Genomic DNA, 11243 nt, shown 5'->3' on the forward strand with positions numbered 1-11243 from the left:
CTTCTGGCGCGATTTGGATTTGGTGGTACCCTGAGAACCCATTTGTGAATGAGTACGCTTCTTATCCGCCAATATTTTCCAATACTTCATCTGTGAACGATGTCGGGAATGGGTCGTGTACACAGGCGTCATTCAGCTTCCTGAGGTCCACGCATATTCGTATTTTTCCCTTCTACTTTTTCTCCTACACCACCATAGGGCTCACCCAGTCAGATTCTTCCACTGGCTCAATAATTCCGGCTGCGAGCATTTTATCTGGTTCTACGCGGACCTTTTTCTTATACTTCGGATTCAAGCGGTAAGGCCTCTGTTTAACCGGCTTCACGTCAGGTTTTAGGGTGATCTTCATCATCCCCAAGTTGCCAACAATCCCTTTTAAGTCTGTAATTTTGGTCGGGAAGAAGCCTTGGTACTCGCGGAGTAACTCAGCGACCTTATCCACCGTGGCACAATCCTAATAGCCACCGAGCATTGCATACTTTGGTTCAACCTTCGTACCAATGTTTACCTGCTTCATTTTTAGCGGCGCGGTGATGTTAGGGTCTTCAATCAATGGTCCTTGAACCTCGCGACAACCTTCAGTTTCTGGGATGTTAATTTTCTATGGATCCTCATCATCCTCCTGAATATTTACATTGTAACACTCCAGCGTGTAGCTCAGCTGTGTTGCCAATTCTAGCTGAAGCACTTCCATTGGCTCCTAGGGTATTTTGAAGATAGCTGCTTTTACTGCTTGTAGCACATCATCAATAGTATCCCACCAACAATCTTCAAACGTGAAGGTTAACAGGAATCCTTCGCACAAGATATCCCATTCGCTCGTGCCATGGCGGAGCTCCGTCTCAGTATACCAATTCATGGGTATGACATTTAGGGAATGACAGAACAAATGCACCCATTCAAGTTGTGGCTCTTCCTCGTAGACCTTGGTCCATCTCGCGAGGTGTGTACGTGGATCATCCTATCCATCATACTTGTCTGTTATCTATATCTGTGATTTCCCAAATCGTAGGCGCATCATCCTTTTGCATCCCCACCAGTCCTTAAAATTCCGTTGGTGCGTACCCCACCACCTTGTGGGCGTAGCACGCAGTACCCATTTCAGAGCATCGAACCGCTGTTGTTCTGGCACCTCTCTTTCAAATTTATTCAGGAAATCATCCACCACTGTCAACCCGTCATACATAGGTAGATCCCTTACTTCTGTGGTCACGCAACGCAGTGATCTTACCATCATGTTGCAATTGAGGGTGGTTACCTTGTGTAACCAGTTCTACCATTGTTCTATTTCCTCCTCCGAATCTGATGTTCAGGAGATTTCACTCTCCCATGAAATCCTGTCATCGGCTATAGGATTCACCCAATCATGTTCCGGAGCAGTTATCTTGTAGATACAGTCTAGATCGTCGTCGCGCACTGGCTCTGTGTAGCGCGATCCTTCTGCAGGGTCTAAAGGTACCACTACGCGTAGTGAATTTTTCTCAAAAATCATTTTGTGCTTCTTTAGATTTATCACTGCATTCATATCAGTGGCCCAATCTATTCCTAGTAGCGCGAGATAAGGATTGCTGTCATCAACAATCTCTATCACTTCAAAATCTGCAAGCGCGCTCACACCTTCGATATCTACCATTATTCCCCTCAATCTTCCCATCGGTAGGATCTTTTGCTGGTTCGCCATTCTCAATTGAATAGGAGACCATTGCAACGCGGGCCTGCCCATGCGTTCCCATGTCTACTTGGGCAGAACGTTCGCTTCCGATCCTAGGTCCAAAATCACTTGATCCATTTCATATTCCCCAATTTGCGCAGTCAATCTCATCTCCCTTCCTGTTCGCGTTGTGTGCTTCCCAAGCTTCAAGACCATGCGCGATTCCCCTGATCTAACACATCTAGTGATGAGTTCTTGCAGTCCCTTCATAGCCTTGTTGTCACGCAACAACTTCATGCATGTCTCCAGAAAGGTAGTAAGCATTGACGGGTCCATCTCTGGTTCTAGTTTGTCTTTACTACCTAAAGTGGAGGCCTTCGTGAAGCTCTTCTTAGCTTCCATGAATGTCTCCTTCGCACGCTCCAAATCGAACTCTGGTTCCTTTGTTGGAGCCTTGCGAACCCAAGCACTCTCTTTGGGCTACTTGCCCTTGTCATCTCCTGTTGTGATACTGCTTTGGAGCATGATGTTTACATTCAGGTCCTCTTTGCATGACTCAGACCTCATCATTTGTAGGTTCTGATTCGGGGGAGGTTGCAGTGTTCCTTTATCACGCAACCTCGCTATCAGTGTGGGGCGGTCCTCAATCTCATGATCAAATTGGGTACAATATAAACATGAGGCTCTTGTCGGATTTGTACAATTGCGGGCATAATGCCCTGGCCCTCCGGAATTGTAATAGATTAGCTGTCCACAACCCCTTCCCGGTCCCATTCCACCTCGACCTTGTCCGTGCCCCTGTAATCTAGTGCGCGCCATCCCCGTGTTTTGATCGAGGGCTCCTGTTTTGGTCTGAACTCTGTAGGTAGGAGTCTGATCCATCATCAGTTCATAACTTCTACAGGTGCACTCATCATGGCCTACTGATCTACAGAAATTACAGAACAACTGCTGGGACGTCTGCGTATACTTCTGTAATAGGTGGCAGTTATTTGTAGCACACTTCCCTCCTATCTAACAAATCGCGCACCATAATGCAGGCACCGCACTCAGTCCTGCTTGTGCCTCTGGTCTCAATGGCATCGGCCCTCCTCCTGCTAAGTAATTCATGAAGACTGGACAATGGTCCTTGTCATGTCCCTGGCCTTTTCACTTTATGCACCATACCTCCTCGCGCGCCTCTGGGCGAGTTGTCCTGTCCTGTTTCAAACTCTACATCTCCAGACACAGGTTTTTCAACTGTGCATGGATCTATTGGACTCTCAGGCTACGATCTTGTATTGGGGTCTCATGCAGTCTCATTGCAATCTCTAAAGCTTCGACCTGAGTGGATAGCTTCTACTGTGGCAGCATGGTCCTTAGATGCGGCGTTAGTGACGCTACAAACCATGCGCGGTGCTACCCATAAGTCAAGGTCATGTTGGCTTTGCGAATCATACCCTTCAGTCTCTGATCCAGCTCCCAGGGGGTGTCGCTTGGAAGCAATCGATTTCCTTAAACCTGATAATTGATTGTGTTTCTGATTTTGGTTTGCTAAATTCCCTGTTTAGCGCAGCTTGGATATCTGCGATCCCTGCATTTGGATTTTCATTGGAATGCTTGATGTACCACGTCAGTGCACTATCCTGCAAGATGCTAACCAGTGTTTCCTTCTTGATATTATCATCCGTGACTCCTTGTGCTTCCCATACAGCCTTTACCATGAACCAAAATTGGTCAGGATCTTCGTTCCTTACTCCTTTGAATACCAACAACTTTATTGCGCTCGCCATATTGAACCGTGGTGATGGCGGAGGTGGTGTGGGCGAAGATGGGGGTGAAGATGGTGAAACTGGTGGTGGTGTAGGTGGAGGTGGTATGCGCGGAATTCGCCGCCTTATCAGACTGATCGCACTCCTTGGTGAAACCTTCACAAGCTCTTCCTCGCTTTCTCACCGAGGTGAAATCAAGGGGCTAGTTTCTATCTCTGCCCTACCTTTGTTTCTATAGATCCTCCCACTTCGCGTAGCCCCAAACATCAATTTATTCACATAGCTTGCTTTTCACATAGTAGCATTTTAATCCAAGTGTTCAAAGATTTAATGTACTTACCTCGCGGTTCTTTGAGGAAGCATCGTTTTGCCTCACTGTAGCTCACTGATGTGTCCACCGCAAATTCGGTGATAAACCCTCCTATAATTCGATCGAGCCAATGGTCCACAACGCGTGCGATCTTATCTTCCGATGCTTCTAGTCTACGCACCAACTTTGGATTCCACACAATAGGTTTGTCGAGCCTACACCTTCCCTGACTGTTTGCTAGCTTCGCGATCCACTCGTACAACTCAAAGGGGAAGGATGCAAAGAAAATTTCATGGATTTCCATATATAAGTAGCGCTCTAACCATTGTTCCTTTAATACTCGCGGATTCCTGTTTTCCTGCGCCGTGAACTCGTGAATTTTTCTGTCCAACCACCCTTCAATTTCTTTCTTTGTCGGATTCCAGTGACATGACATCAGACATCTCTTATGCAGATCCTGGTCCCAACAACAGAACCATTTGTTGGCTTGTTGGGGCTTGACCCAGGTTCAGAGGTGATTTAGCCAAACAAATCTCAGTACTACTGACCCTTTCGACAACAGTCCGTGGAGCACGGACTGAGGTCTCACTCGAAGTAGTATGGGAGGGTGCTAGAACTAGGTTTCCGCACCCTGGAGATGTCTGATGAGTTCAAGTAGTCCACGGTTCAACCCTGCGCGCACGTCACTACGTGCACTTACCCGCACCTTGCAGCCTGAGATGCTCCCTTCGCGCAACCCTACTCGAGGCTCGAACGCTGTTAATTCCCAAGTCTTTACTAGTATCCCACTGTTAGTTGATTAACTTAGCTTATTTGTATGCGTTAAGTTATACTTAGCAATATAAACCATTCATACATGTGCGTGCAGTAAATAAACAGTATATTTGTGATTTACATTAACCATGCATTAATCCAAGAACATATACATGAATTGGTAACAAAACCTTTCTTTATTAATCTCTTCTTCAGTTACAGACTCGACTCCGCCCTATGCACTCAGCTGTAGGGGTCCACGCACTCAGCTGTGGACTACTAGGCCTCTGCGCACTCAGCTGCGGACTACTAGGCCTCTGCGCACTCAGCTGCAGAGCCTTCTCCTACTCTATGACCCAAGACACACTTAGACACTTAGACTCTTGCTCTTCGCTTCTACTTCCTTCCTTCGTTTTTTCTTTTACACTTAGAGCCTCACTCTATTTATACAATCCCATGGTCTGCGGACCATGGGTAGGCCGACATTACATTACAAGACTAGGGCGGTGTTGAAGCCCTGAAAATCAGGTCTACAACAAGGGGGATACCCACCTGGTCCAGACCTTGGTTAGCAGCTCCTTTTCCATTTGGTATAGTGGGTCTGACTGGGGATATGGGACTAGTTTCCCAATTTATATGTGTGTGTGTGAAGAATTGATATTTCCCTTTCTAAAAGTTCCTAAGTGAGATGCTCTAATTCTAACTCTAATATAATAACATGCAAATTGTATTCTAATAAGCAGAAATATCTAAATCTACACTAACCCAGGGTGTAATCCTTCTGTTATGTGATCTAAAATGATTTTAGATAACAATTGGTAATAAAGATCATTCAACTGTTATGAGAAAAGAATTCAATAAAGATGAACCACTTCATATAAAAAGTTAGATGAAACAGTTGTGAAAGGCATATCGCATAATAAGCTACTCATACATTAAGCATAAATAAATAGCTATCACCGTACAAAAGTGCCAAATGATAACTCAAGCATTCACGCATCAATATATAAACAACTGAACATGAATATCACTTTTAACACAAAGGTAGAAATAGTTAAGAGATAAAAGTACCATTTATAACTAGTTCTACTCATGTGATTCAAGCAATAATGATTTATCTCTTCTTAATCCAACATCCACCAAGAGTACAAAAGTGCAACATCAGTAGCAGATATTAAATGCAGATATCAATAAATCCTGTTCCATTCATTCATCAAAACCTCCTCAGAGGGTACAAAAGTGCATGTTCTGGGGATAAGTTTTTGATAAATTTCAGGACCCTTCTCTAAATGCATGAGAAGGGTTTAAATACTACTAACTAAATCTAAAAATAACTTATTACAAAAATGTAGGATGCGGTTTAAATGACCGTCCTCATTTCAGGCAAAAATAAAGCAAAATTAAAACTAAAACTGAAACTAAAATTAAAACTACTAACTAATTATTTCTGTATCTGTTCCTTGAAATCGCACGCGTTCAGCATTTGTTTGAGAAGAGTCATCTGGCCGACTTCCAATTCTAGCTGTGCTGAGAAAAGAGAATCGGCAAGAGTTGGCGCCATCTTCTCGGCAGAATTGGTGATACACTTGAAAGTCATGCACTGGCTGTGTGGTTTTACCAAGTATGCCCAGTAATAATCCCAATTCAACTTGGTTAACCTTAGGATTGATTCTGCCTTTTCTTGAGCCTTCTGTCTACAGTTGCTGTACTTAAATACATACCATTTTGAAGATATTTATGACAAATACCACTGGTTTTAGGGTTCGAGTTTTACTTTTTACCCCTAGCGTTCTTTTTACAAATTTTTGGGCTTACAGGTGACTGAGCAATTAGAGGTTTTCCCTTTCAAGAGGTTTTGCTCAGCACATCGGAAATTGCCTCCGTTTCTTGATCTGGGCTTCCCTGGTGCGATTTTTTGCCTTTTGCGCGTTTTCTTTTAGCAAATATAAAGCTCAAATTTTGTAAAAATAATGATTTCGTAGGCTCTTGACCCTGAGTTTTAAACTGTCTGTTTCTGATATCAGCGCTGTCCAGTATCCATTTAATCATGTCCGTGTATGGAAGAATTTTGGGCCTCGCCGCTATCCTGTGTAAGAACAAACAAGCTAGCTCTGTAATGGATGCCTCAGAAGAACTATGTGAGCCTGCAATAGCCTCAACCTCCATTACTCTCGGATTCTCTTCCTCAAGTAGATTATACATGCCTTCCCAAGTAGCAATACCAGCGTCTATGTTACAGGCGGTGTCTGTATACAAGGGCGCCATTTCTTTCTCTTCAGAGCTCGGGGCTTTGCCTTTCTTTCCCATAGTATCTTGCGTACTGCTTTGTATCGTTCTCTGTTCTCCGTTCCTGCAATTTACAAGTGAAGTGAGAATAATGATAAGGAAAGGTGACGGGAAAGTCTTAAATGCCGAAGACATATAAAATACACCACCTTACGTGAAATGACTTTTCGATAAGCACAAAACCATATTCCATTAATGACTGGCAACTAACTCATTAATTAGCATTAAAGCGCATAACTAGGTCTCGGTTTATGGAAAACACTTTTTTGAACAATGAGCCCGAAAGATCTGCGACGAAGCGATTTTGCGAACATCGCATAATCACAACATCGCTTTATTGCTTGCTCGCTATATCGCTATGTCCCTTTATCGCATTATTGCATTATCGCTTTACTGCTCTATCGCAATATCGCAATATCGCAGGAGCGTGGCATATGACAATTTTTGTTAATCTGTTTTCTGCGAAATGCGATTTGCGATATGCGCCATCGCATATCGGCAGTCTTTAGAGTTTTTCAGTGTAAGTCATTCTTTAGACATGCGATGCGATAAATGTTTTCTTTTTGTGTAGTTTCGCATCGCGATCTCGCAATATTATACTCTTGTTTATAAGGAGGTATCTCGTTATCCTTTTTGCGATGCGATATTTCCTAAGGCATAATTCTACTTTATCATAAAACTTAGGTTTTTATTTTATTTTTCAAGGGTATTTTCCTAAGTTTATGATGGTAAGTTTTATTAAAAAGGAAATACAAGCACTAATTAAATTTAGGGTCCCCACTTATTTAGTATTAGGAATAACACTAAATAAGAAGGGGGGGGTTGTTGCTGGCCACAACAGGCGGACAAACCTGTGACTCTATCATACATTTCACGCTCCATGCCCGTAATTCGCGGAGTCTTTACAACAATATTGGGTCAAACCTTGGGCTTTGAGCCCCAAAACATGCCTCGGGGGGATTCCATGCTCAACAGAGAGTTTGATAAATGTATAAGAGCGCAAAAATGTGACATAAGCTCAACTTAAAAAATATTGAAGATGGTGCCTTGATTAGGAGTGAGCTTGACAAAGACGTTGACTAGTTTTCATGGAGAAGGAGCAGCGAACATGAGTTGGAAAAAACAGAGAAACTCTCATCGAAAATACAGAGAAACACTCATCTAAAACCAATGCCCAAATATTTGGATTTGCAAGCAATCAACATCTATGAAGCAATCTTATAGAGAATATGGCAGAGAGCAGAGGAAATAGGGAATTTTGGCAGAGTTCTACAGGAGTTATAGGGAAGGAAATGCAAAAAATGGGGCTAGCTCTGATACCATGTCAAACTAGGAGGTAACTCCACGATTTGTATTGTGTTTTGCATTAAGATGGAACATGAATATATACATGGTGAGGGAGACTATTGGGTATCATCTCCCAATGTCTCTTCGTCTTCCAATTCTCTCTTTATTTTCCTATTCACAATATTTACATGGATTTACCTAATCCAAAAAATAGGTATCAACAAATATAATTAAAAATTCTCATAATTCAATACTTTAATTATCAAGAATATCACTCTTTAAACATGGTAATGGTGGAGAAGTATTTAACCCTCAACTTTAATGATATGTCACATTTAGATACAACTATTTTAAACTTCCAAATTTTTACAATATATACATTGAACTATTCTTTATAGCCCTATTTTGTTTTGTATATGACCTATACAAAACGGTGTAATAAAAAATGAAGTTTCAAAGTGTCATTTTAGACTCTAAAACAATAGTAGACAATTAAGTAATTAGTGATTATGAAATTTCAGAAGTGTCCAAAATAATTCATTTTAAATCATAAAGGAATGGTGGACAATTAAGTACACTAGTGGTTGATGGAGTTCCAACATATCTAAATTAACTCATTTTAAAACATAAAGCAATGGTTGATAATTAAGTACACTAGTGATCGATATACTTTATATTAAGTGGCTGTGAATTAAAAGAGAATTCAAACGGTTGATGGAGTTCCAACATATCTAAATTAACTCATTTTAAAACATAAAGCAATGCTTGATAATTAAGCACACTAGTGATCACTATACTTTATACTAGCAATTGCCCCAAAAGGTGCAAATAAAGGCCGATAGAAATGTTAAATTGAAGAATTGTATTTTGGTTCAAAATAATAAATATTATAATAATTCAATCATCCAAACTAAACCTAGTCAATAAATTAACCAAAATAAAATAAATCCTTAATCAAAATTATACAAATTAAATCTGGTCATTGGGACTATTGCAGTCACCTCTAGCAGAGGTCCCACCAATGGCAATAATAATAAGAAGAAAGCTGGCAATATGCGTAGGACTACATTTGATAAACATGGACAGAATTTTGAAGAAGAAAAGGAGCTGCAATTTAGGCCTCCACCGGTTGAGCCTTCAAGGCCGAAAAAACATAAATTTCCTAAGGGTAAGGCTCCAAACCCACCCGTTTTTTCACCAAAAACCCATCGTTTGTCTCCCCAGCTTGAGTCTTCAAATCCTCCAGAGTTTCTGAGAAAAACCCATCAATTTTCTCCTCCAATTGATCCTCCATTTCCGCCTCAGTTTTCAAGAAAAACCCATGATTTTTCTTCTCTGGTTGAGCCAACCCAAAGCTTTTCTCATGTGGGAATGAACAAATCTAAAGTGGCCACGGCCGCATCCAACGTCTTGGAAGTTCCTCATAATGAAGATATGACCAACTGTGTTAGGACTAAAGATGGCACAAACCCAGATGGCCTATCCATGGACAAACTGAATGCAATGGCTGAAAATTTCATTCATAATTTCAAGCAGCAGCTCATGTTATAGAGAATTCAATCCCGCAACGAAAGGAGGGGCAAATAGCCCAGCCCCATGGAAGGCCTTGGGCTATATCATTGTACTCGGCAATTTTTAGGCCGATTGCTTTAAATCGTTATATTTTTCGATTATGCAATGGCAAGGATATGAATTTTCTGTAATTTTTGTTAATGTTTAATACAGAACACGAGGCCTTGTGCCAATGTTGTTAGCCTTGTTGCATCTGGCACCTCGCCAAAATGTTTGCCGGTGAAAATCAATTTTACATGTATTGGAGTCTTGGTATCCACAAAAAGTCATTTTCAGATGTTTCTGTTTCAGTGGTAGATTGCTGGATCCTTCCATAATCTGTCTATTCTGTCTGAATTTGAACATGATGATGATTCTTTGTTAACATTGTCGTATTCATTCATATGAAGCAGTCTCTGGCATAGGTGCCTAATTGAGCTGAACTTGTTTCATTTACATAGTCCAATCTTCTTCAATGCTGGAAACATTGACAGGCTTTGAAGAAAACTTTTTACAGTATTTTGATTTTAATGCCTCAATAAGCAAGCATTCTGTTTGTCCAAAAAATATGTTGTTGTCATTGAGAACTTCCGCGAGTAATAGGTCTATTGACGAACAAGCTTTGTGTTGTTATTGTTGAATATATATGAAGCGTCTGAATGCTAAAGAAAATGAATTGTTATTATTGAATATATATATGAAGCATCTACTAGTAACCAAGCATGCTTTTAGTACTCAAATGCCTGTTGTAACTCTTGCTCGACAAGAATGGATTTTATTATTTTTATCTCTTTCATTGTCAACAGTCCTAGTCATAGTCCATATCCAAAATCAGGCTGGCTGCTGTTAGAAGCTGATAATGTGAATCCTCTGTCATCTTAATAGTCTGCTATTGTATTCTCTTCAAAGACTTAAACATACCAAGCTGATAATTTAAGTATATCTGCCAATGACACAAACAAACACATATATAATATATATAATACTGGCTGATAACCTTTAGTTCTAGTGCTATGTTTAGTCTGTTTCTTGTTATCCTCTCCGAGTAGGGCACGGTATTTTGAGATGTTTAATATTCTTATTGGAAGAAATGTAGAAAAAATTACAAGGGATGGTTGTTGCAAATGATCAGTACATTGTATGTCTAGTAGATTCAGTTGGTTGATGTTTGGGTGAAGGTTCATAGGAGGTTACTATATTTTTTAAGGTCTGTTGGTCTGAATACATACAAGCAGAAAAGTTTGCAAAGTTATGCAAAGACATGTTTCTTTCAACTTTGTAATGGTCTTAGGATTGCAGATGTGTTTGCTTTGTTTGTTCTTTGAAATACATGGGTTAAAGATAAAAGAAAGTATGGCATTAATGTCTTGCTCGAGACTCTTTTATGTCTATCAATTTTCTCTTTCAATTCAAAGAATTGCAACAGGTTTATTTTGCTCTAGCAGTTGAATGCCATTTCAAAGATAGATTACCACTGTATTTTATTCAGTTATGAAATAATTTCCAGTTGAGTCTTTCCTGCCAATTGTTTGCAAAGGATCGGTGTTCTGAACACGGATAGGTTACTGTTTTGATGTTGGAAATGGAAGGTGGTTGTAGGGAAATCAATTTATCATTAAGGAGAAAGTTCAAACAACTTTCATAGCCCAGAAGG

General features: G+C 40.7%; 1 pseudogene; it reads left to right on the forward strand.

The window, feature by feature from the left end:
* Window positions 1-9589, forward strand: part of LOC149243190 (CBL-interacting serine/threonine-protein kinase 20-like) — a 31664-nt pseudogene extending 22075 nt beyond the window's left edge.
* The last annotated feature ends 1654 nt before the right edge of the window (window positions 9590-11243 follow it).

Source organism: Pinus tabuliformis, chromosome 8 (assembly GCF_031772625.1).
Source record: "Pinus tabuliformis cultivar Carrire ecotype Pingquan chromosome 8, CPIR1, whole genome shotgun sequence".
Lineage (NCBI taxonomy): Eukaryota > Viridiplantae > Streptophyta > Pinopsida > Pinales > Pinaceae > Pinus > Pinus tabuliformis.